The following is a 22,000-nucleotide window of genomic DNA, read 5'->3' as shown; positions in this document are numbered from 1 at the left end:
TCTGAAACAGACACCCTCCCTCAAAAGCAGTGCAACGGCCAGAATTCTGCTACAAAGTTAACCACTGAGAAGTGAAACCAGTTTGGTACAGAAAGAGAAATGTGACTGATAATCTGAGGTATCTTTGTGCTCTCTGGTCTCTCCTGGCAGAGTGCCTGCACCACCCACAGAAGCCCCTGCAACAGGGCCTCCTGCGCTTTCTCCAGCAAAACTGGCCCTGCACAGGGGCACCCAGGGGCAGAAGACAAATGAAACAAGAAATCAATAAAAGTTTAAAAGCAATCAAATAAAAAGTGGCTCGCTTTGGAAGGCTAAGGGACTGGGGCAAGGGCAGAGACTGCCCCCAAAGTGATAATTCCCTCCTAACCGACGCATTCCTTTGTACTTCGAAGGAACGAATGTGTGCACGATGTTGTTAAACAGGCCGTGTTCAACTCTGCCAGCAAAGCAGCTGATGACTGCGGGGGCCCTTCTGTCTCCAGCCCTGTGCTCGGCACTCTCACACGAGCGACCTTGGCAGGAGAAAAGCAACAGCCACGGAGTGACGGCATGCAGTTTTAGAAGCAAGCCTCAATCAAGAAGATCCTTCTCCTGCTGACAGACGGGAAAGACCCTCCAGCTTTCCCCTGCAGCACAAGAGTTCCCTGCCTGCATCTGGCATTTTAACCTCCTCCAGATCCACGTCAGTAGGAAGCTGCCACCTGAGGCAGAGCCCAGGAGAGGAACCGCAAGGTCGCTGAGCTCTCTCCAAGACCCCGGCCTCTGCCATCCCTTCCCATCCGCCCCAGCCCCACGTCCCTGTGCTGCCCCCCAGAGAGCACAGGTCAACCTCACCGCCAGCCTGGGAGCCTCGGTTTCCCAGCTCCTCTAGTCCTGACCTACGCGTCACTTCCTGTCTCTTGGTGTGCCTTCTCCTTCTTGGTCTGCGCTCCAGTCATCAGACTTCGGCTTCTGTGTCCAACAGAGGTCAACTATCCCGGTAGAACTGGAACCTCTCCTCCTGGCCTATGAGGGATGGCCCAAGGCCTGACCAGCAGCAGGTATGGGCACAGACAGCAGCAGCGGTCTGCAGAGTTCTCCTTCTAACATGGCAGTCTTATTGCCTGCATTTCACCCATTTCTAAGAGAAAAAATTATGAACAGAAACAGGAGACCGTTGACTGATGTCTGTGTAGTCAAGCCAAGATTCTCCACTTCAAAGAGTGAACTCTGAGCAACGGCAGATACACAGATCCTCAGTTAGTGTGTCAGCTCTGATTCCAGGATGTGACCACATTTGCCAAGGACACAGAAGCAAGAAGGAGGTGCGGTCATAGGTATTACAATTCCAGCTCTGGAGAGGAGAGGAGGATAAGTTGAGAGTGTGAAGAGAGACACGCTGCCTCGTCACTCCGACCCCACGGCTCTCCCCAGCAGCCAAATGAGGAAGCACTGCTGGCTGATAGTGCAGTTTTAACTGTCCAACATTAATAGTGTGTCGAATATTTATGTGTACACACATGTGTGTACATGGTCACCTACACACACACACATACATATATACATGAAGCAGGGTCACCAATTCACACTCAGATAAGTTGGCTCTTCAGGAAAAAAGAAATGTCCTATTTTGTATCATTTACTGATTCTACGGTGTAAATACTTTCACCTTGGCTGATCTCAAGGTAGCAACCTAGGTCCCTGAACATGCAACTGGGAATATATCTTTTCATTCTGAGAGGGTCTATGAGAAGCAAACTCATTCAGACTTGTTTGATATGCAAATTTCTATCACTTACTTTTGTTTGAGAGTTCAGTGAGATACAGAATTCTGATTGATAGACATTTCCCCTCAGACTTTGAGGTTGAGAGAAAGGAGACCATCTTTCTGGTTTTGAAGGTGGAGAGATCAAGGAAGGCTTTATGAAGACAAGTGGGTAATGGATGAGAAGAAGAGACTGGGTTGGGAGAGGAAATTCCAGGCATAGGAAACAACAGAAGCAAAGGCACAGAGGCAAGAATGCAAAGATGCTCGTCGGGGAGAAGAGAAGACTCTAGAGAAGCTGGATTACAGAGCATGAAAGGGAAGACTAGGTTGCGGTCAGTTCTCAGAGGATTCTGGAAAGGAAATCCCTTTTGATACTGTAGGTACCAACCACATTGCAGGTTTTTGAGCAGAGGATTAACAGGATCAGATTTATGACTTGGGGAGAAAAACCATTTGGTTTGCCTACCTTCTGGATAGTCAAGAACAGAAACTTTGCAAAAACGAAACAAAGACACTGCTATGAGTAGGAACTAGAGCAGTGAAAGCAAGTGGGTAAAATACACCACAACGATCAAGAAAAAAAAATTACCGCCCGCCCCCTCCCCCCAGCTTGGTTTCATATCCAAGGAGAGGGAACTCCAAGATGAAAACCAGCTGGTGCAGGGTAACCAGACGAAAGAGACTAAGTCTTGAGAGAAATCACAGCAGTTCAGGCAGCTGGTCCACCTGTAACTGCAGCATACTCTCTGATGGTGGTGGCCACAGCTCTCGGTAGCTTCAGGAACTGTGTTAAATAACTTGGACTCCGGTTTTAGAGCTTCCCTCAAATATGAAGGTGGTGAGAATTCAGGCAAAGTGACTGACCTGGAAGGCCTTCCTCCTGCATCTGCTCAGCAGGGCTGACTCAGGCTTGGAGGGCCACTCAAGTGCCCCCCACTCTCCGAAGGCTGTCCAGGTCCAGTTGCACCCAGACAGGACTCACCACTCTCTCTGCTCAGTGCTCCTCCTGTGGGCTTCTTAGCATTTACTTTACTACCCATTTAAATATCTTTCCCCTGGGCAAGGTTGTGAGTGTCCTGAGGGACACAGATATTGTCTTTTTCACTGTTTTGTCCCCAGCCTCTAGAAGGTGCTCAGTAAATGCTGGCGCTCAATAAAGAAATGGAATTGAATTAAACTGCCTAAGATCACACAGATTGTAAGTAACAGAGTCGGGACTGAGACTTCATGTTTCCCGACTCCCAGCGCACTGCTCTTTCATTATGCTCCGAATTTTACAGCATTAATTCTGACTGCACTCCCCATATTTCTCTCACAGGTTTCTGGACTCTATTCCAATTTTGCAGATGGATTCAGCACCTGGCAATCTCTGCTCACACCCTCGTAGTCCGTGCTGCTGCTAACAGGGCTGCCACCAGGACTGAGAAGGAGAAGTTCTGTATGTGTGTGTCTCTGTCTGTCGGGGTGGGTAGGGAGTTGCCATGACTTCTACCTTCCAAAAACAAGCTCAGAGACTGAATCCTCCCCACTTCAGCAACTCCTTGGGAATCCATCCCTCCCCACCACCTGCAGTACTGAGTGTTCACACACAGGTGTATACACACGCACAGCTCAGGGCCAAACCAACTTCACTTCATGAAAGGGGTGCCCCATTGTAAAGATCATTCTTATTTCTAAATATCCTTAATCAACCCTGACTGCTGCCCTGTTGGCTCTGATTTTAAAACAGTATTTACATCTCTCAAGGGGTCCCCTGTCTACCCTCCATTCCCAGGCCAAACTACTTTCTTTATTCCTCTGAGCTCTGGGTAAGCAAAGGTGGTATTTGACTTGTCCCTTTTAAATGAGCCCAGGCCTGCCCTGTGGCTTCTGGTCAGAAAGGCACCAGCAGTGCAGCCTCCACGTGCCCCACCCTGAGGCTGCTGGGCATCGCTGCTCTGGACTGGGAACCACTGGTTCGTCCTGCCTCACCTCCCAGGCCCGCTGTCCTCTGAACACCCAGAATGCTTCCTTCCTCCTCCTGTCTCTCATCAGCCACAGGCCCCAGCGGTCAGCTCTGACCTCACACCAGCCTCCAGCCTTCACCTCACTTTGATTCTCGCCATGTTCCACTGCCCCCTGGACCTTTCAGAGCCAAACAGGTGGTCCCAATCCTCCCCTCCCCTCCCCTTCCTGCTTCCAATTATCTTACCTAGAAGTTCTCAACTTGGGCTTCTTATTAGAAGTACCTGAAGAACTTTTTAATTATATTAATGCTTGGGTCCTACTTCAAACCAAGACTGGTATCTCTAAGGTGCAACCGGGGTTGAGAACCACTAGTCTATTCTTTGAGCAGACATGTCTGTTGTCAACTTCAGATGCTATTACATATTCATTTGTGCAACAGACATCAACGGAGCACTTACCTGAGCACCCAGACTCAACCATCATACCTGAACCCAGATACCCACAGGGTTTTTTCCAGACAAGCCACTCCAGAAACACAAGATGATCATTTAGGCAAGAGGAAGATACAGTCCTTCACATTTGATGAGTTATTCCCCCCAAACAGTATCCCTAAACTAGAATCAAAATAAAAATTTTTATAGTCTTTTTTGTTACATACACACACATTATATATATGGAAGATTACTCATAGTCATGAGATACTCACAGTGGGCGACAGATCTACCAACTCCGTGTTTTATGCTCTGCTGTTTAGAATATTAATTTGGCAGCATGAGGTTTTATCACAAAAATACAGACATGTAAATGTCTACTCATCAAAATAGACAACCATAAGAGAAAAGATCACTTCGACTTCAAATATTAAAACTCCTATTCACCAAAAGCAAAAGCAAAAAACACTCTAATAAAAGGGAAAAAAAGATAGGTGCTAGCCCAAGAAATGACATCTACGGTATAGGAAACCAGCAAGTATTAGTAACCAGAACATAACAAAATCCTTAAAAACAATCAAAAGACAACCAGAAAGAAAGCTGGGCAAAAGATCTGAAAAAGAAATTCACAGAATAGGAAATACAAGTATGAAGAGACGCTCAATAGTCATCAGGAATGTAAAAATTTCAAATTACAATGAGATACCATGTCACAACCAGCTGTTTTTTGATCAACGGAACAGTAGAATTAAGAAGTCAAACACCACCTAGCATGGGCAAGAAGTAGACCCACAGGAACTCATACATTGTTGTTGGGAGTGTAAATTGGTTCAGCCACTTTGAAAACATTCTGGGGATTTCTAGTAAAGATGAAGTTTACATACGACCTACAATCCACCTCCTATGTGAATGGACCCCTGGGGTATATGAGGAAGCACTTACAAGAACACTTGGAGCAGATTTAGACCCAAGATTTGGAGACAGCCTTATCCACAATCTATTAACATCCATCACCAAAAAATATTTATATCAAGAAATATCCATACAGTGGAAATTATACAACAATGAAAATGAAACTCAAGCTACCCATTCCAAATGGATGAATCTCATAAACATCAAGTAAAAAAATTAAGTCTCAGAAGAACACATACCTTAGAGTACCATTTAAGGTTTTAAAATATTTTAAATAATACTGAATATAGTTTAAGAGTATATTATAATGGTACAAAGAAATGCTTATAAATTCCCTATGGAGGCAAGCGGTCCTACTGGTGGAGAAGGAGGTGTATTCAGGGGCTTCAAGTATTGTTCATCGTTGATTTTGTTTTTAAAGCAGTGAATACTGAGTACATAGGTGTTTACTGGATTATACATTCTGGTTTGTTGATATCTTAAATATCACAAAATAAATTTACAATATATTTAGTTTTATGGGAAAAGCCTATTTCCTATTTTGGGGTTAACATTAATTGAGCAAGTAGTCACTATATAAATATTCTACATATACTTTTTTTTTTTCCTAATAAGGTCTTTATTTAGTAAAATAAGATGCTGTATTTAAAATTCCTCAGAATACAGACAGAGTTTCCCTGAAACTTGGTAAAATGAAACCCTAGGATATGGGGCTGGGACCCGGGGGACCTTGCTAAAGGTAACTAATTGCTCTGTGCCCCAGTAAGACAAGAGGGGATTGAGGACCCACCCCCCCCACGTGCATCATCCCACGTAACAGGCACAGCAATCCCACAAACTTAAAGCTAAAGAAGTTAAAGCTCCAGAAAGATTACTCAACTCACCTGAGGGCTGGAGTTGAGATTTAAGCCCAGACCTGTCTTTCTTGGAAGGAAGGCCATGTTCTTATTTACATATTAACTTATATCTTGATTTGTTGCAGAAAGGTCTTAAGATGGTACACAAAGAGATTTTAAGTAAAAGTTGTAAAAAACTTATACATAAGATGTGGAAGATCTGGCTGAGCTTGGGGAAGGTGAAGCAAGTAGGGAGATCAGTACATACCACGTGTGTCACAGCCGACGCAGTCAGAGCCAATGAAAGCAAGATGCGACCCAGAGGCGCCCAGAGGCGCTGGACCAGACGCCGTGATGGGCTTTCCAGCACGGTGTCTTATGATGCCCCCTGCCCTCTCCCATTCTCCACTGTCACTGTCGGGGACAAGGCTGTGCTTTCTTAAGAACTATTGTCACTACACTCAGTGACTCTTACTGGGCGAGTGGAGAAGAGGATGATATATCCCACCATGCCCGGAAAACACCACAGTGACAAAGGACAGATCCACCCTCTGGTTAGCGCTGAAATGGTAATTAAAAATAAACTTAAAAATAAAGGGTTTCCCTGGTGGCACAGTGGTTAAGAATCCATCTGCTAACGCTGGGGACACGAGTTCAAGCCCTGGTCTGGGAAGATCCCACATGCCACGGAGCAACTAAGCCCATGAGCCACAACTACTGAGCCCATGAGCCACAACTACTGAGCCCATGTGCCACAACTACTGAAGCCCGTGCGCCTAGAGCCCGTGCTCCGCAACAAGAGAAGCCACCACAATGAGAGGCCTGTGCCTCGCAGTGAAGAGTAGCCCCTGCTCGTCACAACTAGAAGAAAGCCTGCATGCAGCAACAAAGACCCAAAGCAGCCAAAAAATAAATAAAATAAATTTATTAAAAAATAAATAAATAAAAGGCAGAAGACATCCAAGATGCCATCAGATCCACACACAGGAAATGTGGCCAGCATAGTCTAATGGAGAAACCATCCCACTCCCCATAAATATCAGATGAAAGAGAGAAATTATTTAAACACTGGAGTCATTTCATCTACAGCCATCAGAAAAGAACTGTCTGAAACAGACTATGTGTTAAAATGGGGGCGGGGGGAAGGTCTAGAATACAATCCATGAAATGGTGAGTACACCTGAAGGAGGCTAGCACAAGAAAGCCTTAGAGAGAATTAGCTTTGGGGGGGGGGAACCCTAATTGAACTACAATACTATGATTATGTCAAAAAGCTTTACATCATACATGCCACGCAAGAATCAAGGCATCAAGCTTTCATTAACCTAGCAACTCAGCTGCAGTGTCACTGGGCCAGGCATGTGTGTCAACATAACCATTCCCAGATTCCAAAGGTCAAACCCAGGGCGTGACCTGGAGAACCGAGGAATTTAAAGGCAACTGAAAAACGTGACATCCCTCAACTAACTTCCTTCCTTTTATTAGGAATATTACTGATGATAGAAACAGCCAGATGACTTCAAGCACTCAAAATTACATTGTGTAACAGAGGATGAGCAAAGAATGTCGATCTCTGATTATTCAGAAGGCAATTACCCGGACTGTGGAAAAACCCAAGCATTTCTGATGCCCTTGCATCCTGCTATATGCCTTCTCCTTAACATTAAATGAAGACGGGACAAAGTGGAGAGGGATGATATTCAAATCCGTCAGTTCTGTTACATGGTCAGCAGTTCTGGTAAATAGATTTGATGGGCAAGGAAACAGAAACCGCCTGCTAAAAATGAGTTTTAGAGATATCCTGTGGATTTCAATTATCTATGCTGCCTCTGTCCTCAGTTTTATCACCGAAAAGCTAGAACCGCCTTAGAGAACCAGGAGCCAAATGTCTTCCTTGTTTGACTCCAGGAGAATCTCACACTAGGGCCCGGGTGACCCTGAAGCAACACTGGATTTTTAGCCACATCTGGCACCACACCAGAATTGAACCACGCTCGCTTTCCTGACTCTGGTGTATCGGGGCCACTCACACTGAGTGAACTGTCACCGTCAGACCCTGAGTCCACGGACCGTGTGGACCTCAGGGGTGATGAATCCGCGTGGAATGCTGACTCCATTTAAAAGCTAATCCCATTTCAACGAATCCCATTTAAAAGTAACAAACTCAGGAGAAGTAACCCGCAAAATGCAAATGCCCACTTTTTTGAAAAGGAATTTTACTTAGCTGGCAAAAACAATGATTTCCAAACAGTTATTCATCATATGCACAGTTGCCATCCTAAAGACGTAAAACCTAAGTGAAGCACTATACAGTTAGAACCTCAACATTTTTAGAAGCTTAGCATATGGACAGCCGCCCCCGAGACCAGCAGGGAATACCTTGAAGGTCCCCCCACTCCCCACCCCCGAGCCCTGTGCCCCTCCCCTTTATCTAACGAAGGTGCACACGTTGGGGGCAGGTCTCCACTGGGCTTGGCCCTCTGGGTCCACCGTGGCTTCCATCAAAAGCCAAGGTGTCAACACCCCAAAACCTTACTTCTTTCTAAAAACTAGTATTTTTTAAGAGTTAGGGAGGAGGCCAGGGAGCACCGTGAGGGTGGAAGTGGCCTGTTTATGGGTGTGTGGCTGAGCTGAGGAGGGGCGCCCAGGGCAGCATCTCCTCCTTCTCCCAGAAACCCAGAGAGTCAGAAAGGGGGAGCCAGTGAATGTGTCCACTGGGGAGGAAAAAAGCCAGAGAGCTCCCAAACACAGCAAAAGATCACTTAAGTCCACAAAGACCGTTTTCTATTCAACCAAAGTACATTTCGTTAAAAAGGTGGTTCCAACTCACAGCCTATCTTGGATTCCCGCACATGTCCCTCTTCTCTTGGCTGGAGAGCAGGCTGAAAAACACACTCTTGTCTCACAGTGGAATGGAAGTGAAAGGCTCCCTTTCGTTCTTGCTCTAAAGCTCTGCCCACTTGCGTCTTCTGATGAGCCTCTGCGTACTCAAGGCATTAAATACCTTCATCTGAGGACACAGCGCTCTGCAAACAGCTCAATAATGGTGGGAAGAAATAAGCCAGAGGTACCTGCAGGGTGCTATGGGAACTCAGGCAAGATGCATTAAGCTCCCTCTGGGAACTCAGGCAAATTTCCAGGCGATCACAGGAAAGCTCAATGATGAAGGAGGAGTGAGGCTGAGGCAGGTGAAAACCGTGGAAGGGACATCTCCGGCCTACGGAACACCACGAGGAAAGGCCAAGAACAGAGCTCCTGTGGACAGCCCCGTGCAGCGTGGCTCTGTGGTTGGGGATGACGAGGCTGACCAGGGAGGAAGGAGCCGGCCCGCAGCCTTGCCATGGTGAGAAGCTTAGGCTTACGGTAGCACTGCTGGATCAGTAGTGAGCTGGATCTTTCTGGCTGAAGTGTGGCTAGATTAAGTGTGGATAGACTGGAAGACCAGAGACGAGGAAGGAGCTGCTGCTGCAATGATCCGGGCCTGTGGTTCTCCAAGTGTGGTCCCTGAACCAGCAGCAGCAGCCCTGGAACTTACCAGAAACGGAAACCCTCAGGCCCACCCCAGACCTGCTGAGTCGGGAACTCTGGGGGTGGGAGCGGCAACGCGTGAACCGATTGGCCCTCCAGGTGACTGCAATGCTCGCTAAAATTTGAGAACGACTGGTAAAGACAAGAGGAGATGGGCGCCTGCACCAGGAGCAGCATGGGGGGTAGAAGAGGATGAATTCAAGGCTAACGCAGGGCATAAAGTCAACTGAGACATGTGTGGGCAATGGAGGATAAAGGGAGGAAGTTCAAGGATTTTGGTTTGAGTGACTGGTTGGAGCTGTCAAGAATACAAGAGGCCAAGCAGGCTTATGAGGGCTGATGAGTTACGTGCTGGACGGGCAGAGTTTGAGATGCCTCTGGGCCATGCAACTTGTCAGGCTGTGGGGTATATGTGTAGGAAGCTCAGAGGAGAGGCAGTGAAAACCATGCCACCACTCGGAGCAGGAAACCAAAGACAGAACTCTGGAGACACCAGTATCAGAGGGCTGAGGAGAGGCAGGAAAGTCCACAGAAGCCCCAGAAGAAGGAAAAAGAGAAGAAAAAGGAAAACAAGCTGGTTCTCCCAGAACCTCTGGTACTGCCACAGGGCACAGCTAAGTAGGTTTTGTTCTCCTACCTTAATATTAGGGTATCTATTTATATAACTCACCATCATCAGTAAGAGTAAACCAATACTTGGTCATCTCAAGAGATGCCTAGATGGCATTTTGATAAAGTTCAACATTCATTTTTAAAATTTCTTTCTTGATAGCCTCCCCAACATCCACTCCCTCCTTCTCTCTTCCCAGGGGTCACTGACTGACTCCTGTTTGGGGAGCTATGTGGTTCTAAAGAAAAAAATGTGAATTTATATGAATATGGCTAAGCATTTGACTTCCCTGGCTACAGTGACTGGCTAGAGGTAGTCAAGTGACTTAGGCTGGTCCAATCAAAGTTTTAGCACAGGATTTTGCTCGGATTGCTGACAAAAGGCTGTTTTCTCTCTCTCAGTATCTCTCTCTCTCTCTCTCAGTATCTCTCCTTCTCCTTCTTTCTCTCCCTCTCGCTTAATTCTCCCTGGTTGTCAAAAAAAAAATTTCTTGAACAAATGTTTGCTGACTGCCTGCTATATTCCAGTCACTGGGGGAAAAAAATTGCTCATTACTATACAAGTAAATACACAGCTCCGTTTGGATTTGAACTCAGACTCCCTGACTTCAGAGCCTGTGCTTTCACATAGATATCATACACCAGACTACCTGAGTGTCCTCAAAGAAGACTGAAATAAATGAAATGATATGTGCCTTCCCGGATGGGAAGTCAGTATTTAAAAAGTGTCCTCTCCCCTAAATCAATATATTAATTACTATAAATATCCTGACACCAACTTTAATTTGTAAAATTCTCAGATCCATGTATAAGAATAAATGGCAGCAACTGGCTAACAAAATTATGAAGGAAAAGTTATTTTGCTCTGCAAGATGTTCCAATAGACTCCAAAGATACAACTACCAAAACAGTGTGGTTGTAGCAGAGAGGTCAATGAAAGAAAACAGAAAGCTTAGGAACACACACACACAAGAATATATATATATATGAATATATATGTATATTTTCTCAGTTCCTGGGCTTTCTGTTATCTTTCATTGACCTCTCTGCTACAACCATGCTGTTTTAGAAGTATGATTTTAGTAAATAGTAAAAGTGTCATTTTATATTAGTGGGGAAGAAGTTGATAATTCAATAATTTCAAGAACGATAGTATAATTGGTTAACATGTGGGAAAAAATTAAGTTAGCTCCATGCATCATGACATATATCCAAATTACTTCCAGACAGATTAAAATTTTAAATTTAAAAAACCCATGAGAATATTGACAAAATATATAAGTGAACACTTATATCATTCAAGGGCCTTGAAGGCCTTGCTAAGAATAACATCAAAGACATAAACACTGAAGGAATGATTGTTGGAGTTTTACTAATAAATATATAAAAAGCATAATAAATATAAAAATACCAAAACAAAGAAAAAATATTAGTAATATATGATGGAAAAGGAGTCGGCATCCTTATAAGAGTTTGTAAAAACTCTAATAAGATAATTAGAAAAAAGGAAAGCATCCCAATTAAAAATGTGACAGTAAGAAAGGACAGGCAATTCACAAAACAAACACACAAAAATAGGCTGTAAAAATTATGCAACAATGCTCAGCCTCTCTGGCAATCCAAAACATTTTTTTTGGATTGATTTCAAAACTAGATTCCACTTTTACTCATCAAATTCCAAAGATTTTGCAATGATAAACCCCAGTTGCTGTTAAAGGTCTGGGGAAATCAGTATTTTCCTTTCTGGAGGGAGAGAAAAACTGTCCCAGTGACTCTTATCCCATAACACACACCAAATGCCTTCCTGGGTCTGGGTACCTTAAATGGGTAGAACCTTAAAATGTTTTGGAGACTCTTTAAATTGCTGTCCTCTTTCTTCTGTTTATACATCTACCATAATACAGGCATACCTCATTTTACTGCACTTCACTTTACTGTGCTTCGCAGATATTGTTTTGTTTTGTTTTGTTTTTTACAAATTGAAGGTTTGTGCCAGCCCTGCATTGTCAGATAATGATTAGTATTTTTTAGCAATAAAGTATTTTTGATTAAGCTATGTACTTTGTTTTTTAAGATATAATGCTACTGCACACTTAACAGACTACAGTATAGTGTAAGCTTTTTACACAACTTTAATATGCACTTGGCAACAAAAAAATTCGAGTGACTCTATTGCGATATTCGCTTTACTGCAGTGGTCTGGACAGGAATCTGCAATATCTCAGAGGTATGCCTGTATTTATCATGTTATAATTTTGTCACCATAACCACAAACTGTTGAGGGCAAGAGGACCCTAGGAGACAAATGCCAACTCCATCCAACCACAGTCAGAGAACCAGTAAATGATCAGCTGCGACAGGATGCATTCCAGCACCCAATGCCCAAATCCATCTGCTACAACCAAGACTCACAGATATTTGGTGACTGGATGTTTAATATATCATTAAAAAGCTGAAGAAGCCCTTGGTAAATGGAAGATTACTCTGCTCCTTGGCACAAAATGTGGGCTTCTGGAGAACGAAAGCTGCCAGCGTTGCTGTTCAGTTTTCAATGTAACGCCAAATCTGGAATTCCTTTTCCCTGTATGTAACTAAGGGGTAATAACACATGCCTCTTGGAGAGGGCAGATGTCAGGTCTGTGCTATTCATGGATGTACCTCCAGTGCTTGGCACATCAGGCAGGTGGTAAATGATACATATCATTATGATCATTTCTCATTCATTCTTTTGGAAAATCCTTACTGAGCCCCACAGTAAGCCAGAAATGAAACATTTGTAATTTAACTTAATAAGCTGGATCATCATAACATAAGCTCTTTCTTTAGTTTGCATCAAAATGTAGTCCCAAAACATGTGACTTGCTTACATGAAAACACAAATGTCTACTTCTATATTAGCTAATTTTACCACCCTTCTCCCCCCAATATCACAGAAAACCAAGAACTGCTTTATATCTTCACTTTCGTTATTACAACATAGTCTCCTAGATATTGATCTCCTGAAGGATGATTTCCAACAATTTGGGAATTGGAAGGCTTCCAAGGGGTCATCTTCTTTAACTCTTTCATTTTACAGACTGCCAAATAAGGCCTAAGAGGGTACTGTTATGTTCAAGGTCGTACACAAGTAAGATGTCACAGTGGGATAAAATCAAGGTCTCCAAGCTGCCAGGCCAATGATACTTCCACCCTGCCCCCACTGCTTCTTCCTGGTAGTCACCAAAATGCTTTCCCTTCAAAAACAGAAGCAAAGAACACCACATTTGCAGGCCTTTTAAAGAGAAGATGTTGGAGTAGATTAACTTGTGGTCAGCTTTATCTCCAATTCCCTACCTCATGATTCTGCTTATAATTTAACATAAGGACCTATAAATATATACCATGTGCTTGAGAGAATGGCAGATAAACCACAAAAGTTAAAAGCCTTTGTTAGATGGCCTTCCCTGGTGGCGCAGTGGTTACGAATCCGCCTGCCAACGCAGGGGACACGGGTTCGAGCCCTGGTCCAGGAAGATCCCACATGCTGCGGAGCAACTAAGCCCGTGCACCACAACTACTGAGACTGCGCTCTAGAGCCCGCGAGCCACAACTACTGAGCCCGCGTGCCACAACTACTGAAGCCCATGCACCCTAGAGCCCGTGCTCCACAATAAGAGAAGCCACCGCAATGAGAAGCCTGCGCACTGCAACAAAGAGTAGCCCCCGCTCACCGCAACTAGAGAAAGCCCGCGCACAGCAATGAAGACCCAACACAGCCAAAAAAAATAAAAAAATAAAATAAAATAAAATAAAATAAAATAAATTAAAAAAAAAAAACTGTAAACGACGAAAAAAAAAAAGCCTTTGTTAGAAATTCTGAAAGAGATTATGACTTATTTTTAAATAAAGGGGCTAATCATGAGTTTAAAATTTTCCTCAAATGCCCCATTTTATCATTTTCCTCTATATCTTCTTCTCCAAAGCCTTTTGCAGAATCTGACATAAAATATATATCCAGCCATGAAAGGAGGCAGACTAATTAAGCAGTCTCTGAAGCCACTGTACCAGAAGACATGTCTTTCAGTGTGGACTTACCTATTAGGCAAAGACAAGATATAAGTGGCAATGTAAAAATCTAGAGGAAAAACTAAAGCAATGAAGGAGGGTAGGGGAAAGTGAGTAAGAGGTGACCCTTGTATATGGTTAGGTAAATCAAGGACAATTTCCATAAACTAAGAAGGATCCTCTGGACCACTGAGCTGTCTTGCTAAAGCTGAGATGGAGGTATGGGTCCTTGAGTAATAATAAAAAATAATAGGAGGGGGCTTCCCTGATGGTGCAGTGGTTGAGAATCCGCCTGCCAATGCAGGGGACATGGGTTCGAGCCCTGGTCCGGGAAGTTCCCACAAGCCGCGGAGCAACTAAGCCCGTGTGCCACAACTATTGAGCCTGCGCTCTAGAAGCCGCCAGCCACAGCTACGGAAGCCCGTGCGCCTACAGCCCGTGCTCCACAACAAGAGAAGCCACCGTGATGAGAAGCCCGCGCACCGCAACGAAGAGCAGCCCCTGCTCTCCGCAACTAGAGAAAGCCCACGTGCAGCAACAAAGACCCAACGCAGCCAAAAATAAATAAATAAATTTATTTAAAAAAAATAAACTCTATTAAAAAATAAACCACTTACATAATGTAAAAGATATGCGAAAAACTTGTATTCTCATCAATAATCTATCCACACTTTTATTATTAAAACACATTTAAATTACATGGAATTTAATAAATTCCTAGTCTGGGAGAATGTAGTGTTTATCTGGCTTCCTGATGCTGCAGGCCCAGCTTGGATAGCTCTGCGGCAGGCACGTCCTGCAAAGGAGCCCACAGTGAGCATTTTCTAAGGTCAGTCTACGGTTTAGGTCCTAATTCTCATGACACATCCCTTTGCTTGGCATTTTATGGTTCCACCAACTGGGGATTCAGCACAGGCTGAGCCAGGAAGCCTTCGGAGGAAGCTTGGCTCTCCTGCCACACCTGGCTCCTGCCCCCGGCTACCAGGCAGAGTTCTCGATTTCTAACTTTCCTGAGTCTGCTGGACATTGCTCCACCAGGACTCAGAATTTGCTGTCAGGGAAGATGACTCACAGCCTAACAGCCTTTCCCAAAACTCCAGTTGCTGCTGTACCAGCGAGTGTTGCCAGCACTGCCTCCTAAACGGAAGCAAAAGGCCCCAGAGAGTCCCAGGGCCGCCAGAAAGGCAGGGCAGCCTCTCAGGAGCACAGGGTGTGAGAACGCCCTCCAGCGCTCTCTCCTGTCTGACTTCTAGCCAGGAATGCTTAATGACATATCATGACAGGACCAGCAAACAAATTCAAACTCAGCCAGCCTTAGCTGACTGCCAGCTCTATTCCTGTCCAAAGGGCAGGTGACAGCCAGGCTACCTGGAAGAGTAGGGGCTCTTCTCACAGTCAGTCAGTCATTTGGTCCTGGAGCTCCTGGTGTCCTTCTGGGAGAGAGTGGAAGAGTTCTTCCTGGCTGTCCCTTCTTGGGAAGATACATCCCACGGGCCAGAGGGGAAAGGAAGGAAGCTGGGACTACAGGGCCAGGCTAGGGCACTAGCTCTGCCACATGGCTGGTGCTTGCGGGGAGGAGACATGCTTGTAGCCCACATCTCAGGGTCTGCCGCTGTCCAAGGGCAGCCTGGCGTAGGGGTGAGAACTCCAACTGTGGAGCCACACTGCCTGGGACTGCATGCAGCTCCCCCATCTACTCGCCAAGGGACCTGGGGCAATTAACTATCTAACCTCCTTAAGGTTCTATTTCTTCATCTCCAAGTCGGATGCCACAGAATCTCTTGGGTTGTCACAAGTATTAAACGGGCCAATCTACAAAGTCCTGAGCAGAATATCTAAAACGCAAATTACTCAATAATTATTAGCTGCCACACCAGTGCCCCCAGACTCTGAAAACCTCAGACCCTAGAAATGATTCCACCTGGTAGATGGCCCAGTGTGTATGGGGGAGGGGAGGAGGTACACCGCAGAAGGAAAACATACAGTGGGTCAGACGACAATGACATGAATCCCCAAATCTGGAGATGGTAGGCTGAATAATGTCCTCCAAAGAAATCCAGGTCCTCATCCCTGGAACCTGTGAATGTTATTATATGGCAAAAGAGTCTTTGCAGATGTGATTAAGATAAGGATCTGGAGATGGGGAGATTAGTTTGGATATCAGGGCGGGCCAGAATGTAATCACAGTGTTTTCCTAAGAAGGAGATTTGACCACAGAAAAGGAAAAGGCAATATGACAATGAAAAGCAGAGGTTAATGGGGCCACAAGCTAAAGAATGCTGGCAGTCACAGAAGCTGGATGAGGCAAGAATGAATTCTCCCCTAGAGCCTCCAGAAGGAACCAGCTCTGCCAATGCCTAGATTTTACTCTGCAAGACTAATTTCGGACTTCTGGCTTCCAGAACTATAAGAGAATAAAGTTCTGTTGTTTTAAGCCACTAAATGTGTAATAATTTGTTACGGCAGCAATAAGAAACTGATGAGTTATCTTGGAATCCTGCCAACGACTGTACATCCAGACAGCAGAATGGAGGCCTTGGGGGAGAATACTGGTAAGACCCTCTCAGTGCCACAGCACATCAGTCAGGGTTCAGGGCTGAGCTCTAGGACCCAGAGAAAACAGGATGGAACCAGGAGCTGAGGCAGGGACCAAGCCTCAAGGGCAGAGCTATGATGGAGGACAGCAAGGGACTGGCATTCCTCCACGCCCAAGCATTCCACACACAGGCTGACGGCAGCAGGCACCAGTCCAGACCTTGGCAGGAGGACCTGCACCCACACACGTACTGCCAGCCTCAATCAGGGTGAGCTCTGGGCCAGCTTCTCAAAGTGTCCTCTGCAGGCTGGTACTGGTCTGTAAACTGTTACCCAACAGCAATGAGATAAGGACAGAAAATTGAGAATAAGTGCTTAGAAACTTAGAGCAATTTGGCATTGCCTTGACATTTCTGGAAATGTATTATTTCTGTTGAATGTATTTATTGCTGTTGAATCTCCTCATAAAATATTTTGGCTTGCGTTTTATATGCCTTTTTAAAAAAGTCATTTTTCTAGTAATCCATTTTGATTGTATTTTATGAGTACTTGTTTGAAATAAATTGGAAATTACACACACACACACACACACACACACACACATTCATAACATTGGTTGTTTACCACCAATAGGGCTCTGGAGAACCACAGTGCAGGTGGCAGGGAGGAGGCTTCTGGACACCCAGGTGTGACCTGCCAGCTTTTCCAGCAGAGGGATTGCATATGACTGCCTGAAACACGAAGGCCAGGTGCCTAGAGGGCAATATGATGCACGGGCTCCACGGCGAGCTCTTCGGTACCCTGCTTAACACCCAGTCACCTGCCCTGCCATAGCCTTAGGGATGGTCCCATCTATCAGATGATAAAAAGCATGAAGTATAAGGCTCTCAAGGCATGCCTTTCCTCACCACCGCTTTCCTGCTTAATTAGGCGTTTCCAGTTTATCTGCACTTCCTCAGTGCATAACAACCCAGAGCCGGGATGCATGCTGGGTGGCAGGGTAAAGCGTGCCCAGTGGGAGATACTGTTACCCATAACCCACAAAGGGGACGTTTATTACCCATGCTGTACACGCAGTGCCCACACTGCTCATGGACAGTACAGAAGGCTGTTCTGCATTCTTTTTCTCACTCGTGCCTCCAGAAAACCCCATGAGACTAAGACTGTCACTCTTGCTTTACCGAACACCCAAAGTTGGCTCAGAGAGGCATGTACAGGGTAATGAGTCAAGTGCAGGTTTTGGAAGTCAGACCTGTATTCAATTCTCATCACTAACCAGCAGGGTAACCTTGCAGTTACTTAACTTTCTGGGCTTGAGTTTGCATATTTGTAAAATATGGATACTAATACCTTCATCACAGGGTTCTCATAATTAAGTAGTTAGAGCAATGTCTGGAAAACACCTGACACTTAGCACCTACCTGGCCCAAAGTTCCCAATAAGCACTGACTTAAAAAAACGGGACGGGGTGGGGGGCTTCCCTGGTGGCGCAGTGGTTGAGAATCTGCCTGCTAATGCAGGGGACACGGGTTCGAGCCCTGGTCTGGGAGGATCCCACATGCCGCGGAGCAACTAGGCCCATGAGCCACAACTACTAAGCCTGCGCGTCTGGAGCCTGTGCTCCGCAACAAGAGAGGCCGCGATAGTGAGAGGCCCGCGCACTGCGATGAAGAGTGGCCCCCGCTTGCCTCAACTAGAGAAAGCCCTCACAGAAATGAAGACCCAACACAGCCATAAATAAATAAATAAATAAATAAAAGTGCTTTTCCTTACTTAAAAATTTTTTTTAAAAAAGGGGGGGAGGGGGAGACGGGAGCCACAGCTAAGGCATGAAAAAGCTCTGAGGACAGGGATTAAAAGAACAGAACATAAAGAACATCAAGAAGGAAAAATACAGAGTAAAATAAAAGTAACTGACATGAGAATAGCAACTGTGGCTCAAGTCATGCACCACATTTTGTAATGCAATTTAAAAAATTATCCTGTTTACAAGCAAATCATCAAAGAGCTGGAAATTCAGAATTAAGCAAGTTTATTTTTTTTGACCCTCCTGAATCTAAATTCCCTCTTCTTATTTTTATTACATATACACACTCATCAGAGCTCCACATAATCAACAGTATTTAGCGAAATGTGACATTAAAATATAATTATGGATGGAACAAAAACAATTTAAGAAAGCAATTAAAATGATTTCACAAGCTGGAGTACATTTGTTTTATTTCAGATGTTTACAGTAATCAAAGTACGAAACCAAGCACTGTCACGGTCAAGAGTAACAGGAGCCACACACTTCTTAACTTCATATTATGTATTTCAGGGTGTGCGTATTTCATACTCTGTATGAATGGGGCATTTTTTGAAGTACCAACTTAAATTAAACAGGTATTTATTGGAAAGAGAGAAATTAAAATGATGAAGATTGATTCTACACTGTTTTCAGTATTAGCATTAATATGCCAAACTATCCACTCAAATATTCGAAAAGCTTCTCTCTCTTTAAAATAACATGAAGTCTTGCTGTATCTCAAATAGAAGCTTTCAAAGAGACTTGGCCCCATTATTTCCATCTCATGGGAACACAGGAGACGAAAAACTAAAATGGACAGTCCCCGGGCTTCCCTGGTGGCGCAGTGGTTGAGAATCTGCCTGTCAATGCAGGGGACACGGGTTCGAGCCCTGGTCTGGGAAGATCCCACATGCTGCGGAGCAACTAGGCCCGTGAGCCACAACTACTGAGCTTGCGCGTCTGGAGCCTGTGCTCTGCAACAAGAGAGGCCGCGACAGTGAGAGGCCCGCGCACCGCGATGAAGAGTGGCCCCCGCTTGCCGCAACTAGAGAAAGCCCTCGCACAGAAAGGAAGATCCAACACAGCCAAAAATAAATAAATTAATTAATTAATAAAAGCTCCAAAAAAAAAAAAAAAGCTTCCTAAAATGGACAGTCCTGAGCAAGACCATCACTAGGGCTAAGGGATGTGTGATGACAACTTAGAATGACAACACCCTTTCCTCTTAGCCCGAGGTCAGGGAGGTCGGGAGGTCAGGTTCCTACCTACCAGAACCTCAACAGAGCGCAGAAGTGCAAGACAAGGGCCCAAGTTTTGAACAGAGGGTCACACAGGGGACTTCCTCTATAGAAGAGGTGGCGGTCAACTTGGGCCTTAAACTCAGCCAATTGGGTTTACAGTGAGGAAAAACTCAGAAGCCACAAAGACCCAGTGATGGTCCCAAGAGATGGCAGCTAGAGTGGTAAGCTGAGATACAGAGAAATGGAAGAGCATTTGGTGCCCAGGCGAACAGCTCTGGTGACCTCAACAGCCTCTAAACCATAGCTTTCCAGCCTTGGACAGTAATGGAGGTTCACCAGGCCGGCCTTGACTCAATAAGGACAGGTGTGTGTTCTGCATAGTCTGCGTAAGAAATAAGCTCTTCAGAAGAACTCTACAAACAAATGAAGTAGAGGCTTGAGTTAACCACTTAAGTAATTTGGGCAATTCATCACACAATAACTATACTCATATTTTGAACTTCGTTGTTTTACATAATTAATTCAGCACAAAGGATAACATGCACATGCTACTTGCTTCAGTTCCAAAGATAATAGTATAGATACTTATACTACATTTTATATTGTTTTTAAGTACCTTTTGGGGTTTTCATGGGATAATGATTACTTTTAAGATTTCCAGTCTTGTGTGGTTAGATTTTTTTTTTTCCTGGTTGAGATATTTAAATGAAACAACGTTTTATAAAATGTCTTGGAAGCACTTTGCATTTGGGACACAAAGAATTGTAATCCTCATAACAATTCTCACAATGTGTCAAATCCGACTTTTACCGTGGGTGGATTCTTACAAGTTCATAGAGTAACTAAGGAGAATTGTGTAGCAATTAAAGCAATTAAAAGCAAATCCATAACTTTTTCTTTAGAGTCACTGGTAGTATTTCAGTTGAGTCAAGATACTTCTCTTTTACTCCCAAGCTTCACATACTGAAGAATGTTGCCCCCAAACTGACCATAAGACCACCTTCCCAGCCTTTCGTACAACTTGCTGTTAACTCAATGTTTGCACCCTCGTGGGAGAAACTTACAGATGTTCTCTTAAAAGTCACAGATAAGTTAATTAATGGGCCCAAAGTTACCTTAAGTTTAAAAAGGGCAAATGGCAGAAAAATAAAAACAGAGGAATGGTCCTGTTTTTGTAAAAAGAATAAAATGAGGATTGTATGTAGAAACGAAAATGGATCTGTCACTATGGATAAGGAGTAAGTACGAGTCACTATTCAGGAAGGACAAATTCCAAATTGCTAATGGTGGTTACCTCTAGGGTGGGGCTGGAGGAGTAGGTTATCAGGGAGAGAGACTTCATATATATGCATGTATGGGACAAATGGGGCAACAAGTATGTATATGCATATATATGTTTTATATATATGTATACTATTTAACTGATGATAGTATGGGTGACTTTTACTTTACTGTTTGCATTTCTCAGTTTTTTGAAAACATTTTGTTTAAAAGTAGGCCAGCAGATGAAATTTCTGAACACCTAATTTCATTTGGTTCTCAACAAAATCTCCCTCTCTCCGCCCCCCATCCCTTCCTCTCTCACTCTCCCCCACCCTTCCCTGAAACACTTTTATTGGACTTTTATTGGTATCACAATCTGCACGGCTTAGGTAAGGTATGCTCTTGGGCACTCAGGTCTATCAACTGCTAAGATCCTAACTACTGATGTTTTCATAAAATATTTAAGTTGTAGATCTTCCAACTATGGCATCGAAATATCCTTTATTTTTCCATCTATTATTTCTCAGTGAGCACTGCGCCTTTTCTAATTATTTGATGAGGGTAATCAATTAAGATATTTGATAAAATCAAATTAATCCTCTAAATTTACACTTAATTGGAAACCTTAATGTCCCAGAAATGTCAAGGTGCTACTTGTTTCTCCATGTGTCCCATACATTTAGCAGGGAACATGGCTGTGTTGTCAGGAAGACTACCACCATAGCTCAGAGCTGCAAACCCAGTGCCTAGCATGGCACCTGGGACATGTTCAATACTCAATTACTATTTGTGGAATGAATGAATGAATGATTGGCAATCTGTGAACATGTCTACAGGAAGGCAGCAGGAAGTAGTGGAAAGAGCATGAGCTTTGGAATGAGATAGATCTATGTCTGAATCCCAGCCCTGCCATGTACTAGCTACGTGACCTTGAGCAAATGATTAACTTCTCTGAACATCAGTTTCTTTACCTGTTAATGGGGATAACAATACCTCCCTACTTCATCAGGTTTTTGTGAGGATCGACTGAGATAATACACATGTACCTAAACATTAGCATTCATTAAATGGTAGTTCCTCCTTTTTGTGGATACTTAAACTATTATCTAGATATGGAA

The 22,000-nt window shown here is 44.2% G+C and overlaps 1 protein-coding gene across 8 annotated transcripts in view; it reads right to left on the bottom strand.

Moving 5' to 3' along the window:
• Window positions 1-22,000, bottom strand: part of PDE8B (phosphodiesterase 8B) — a 384,244-nt gene that overhangs the window by 157,513 nt on the left and 204,731 nt on the right. The gene's annotated exons all lie outside the window — the stretch shown is intronic.

Source organism: Balaenoptera musculus, chromosome 3, assembly GCF_009873245.2.
Source record: "Balaenoptera musculus isolate JJ_BM4_2016_0621 chromosome 3, mBalMus1.pri.v3, whole genome shotgun sequence".
Taxonomy (NCBI): domain Eukaryota; kingdom Metazoa; phylum Chordata; class Mammalia; order Artiodactyla; family Balaenopteridae; genus Balaenoptera; species Balaenoptera musculus.
This window is presented reverse-complemented; position numbering and strand designations above follow the sequence as displayed.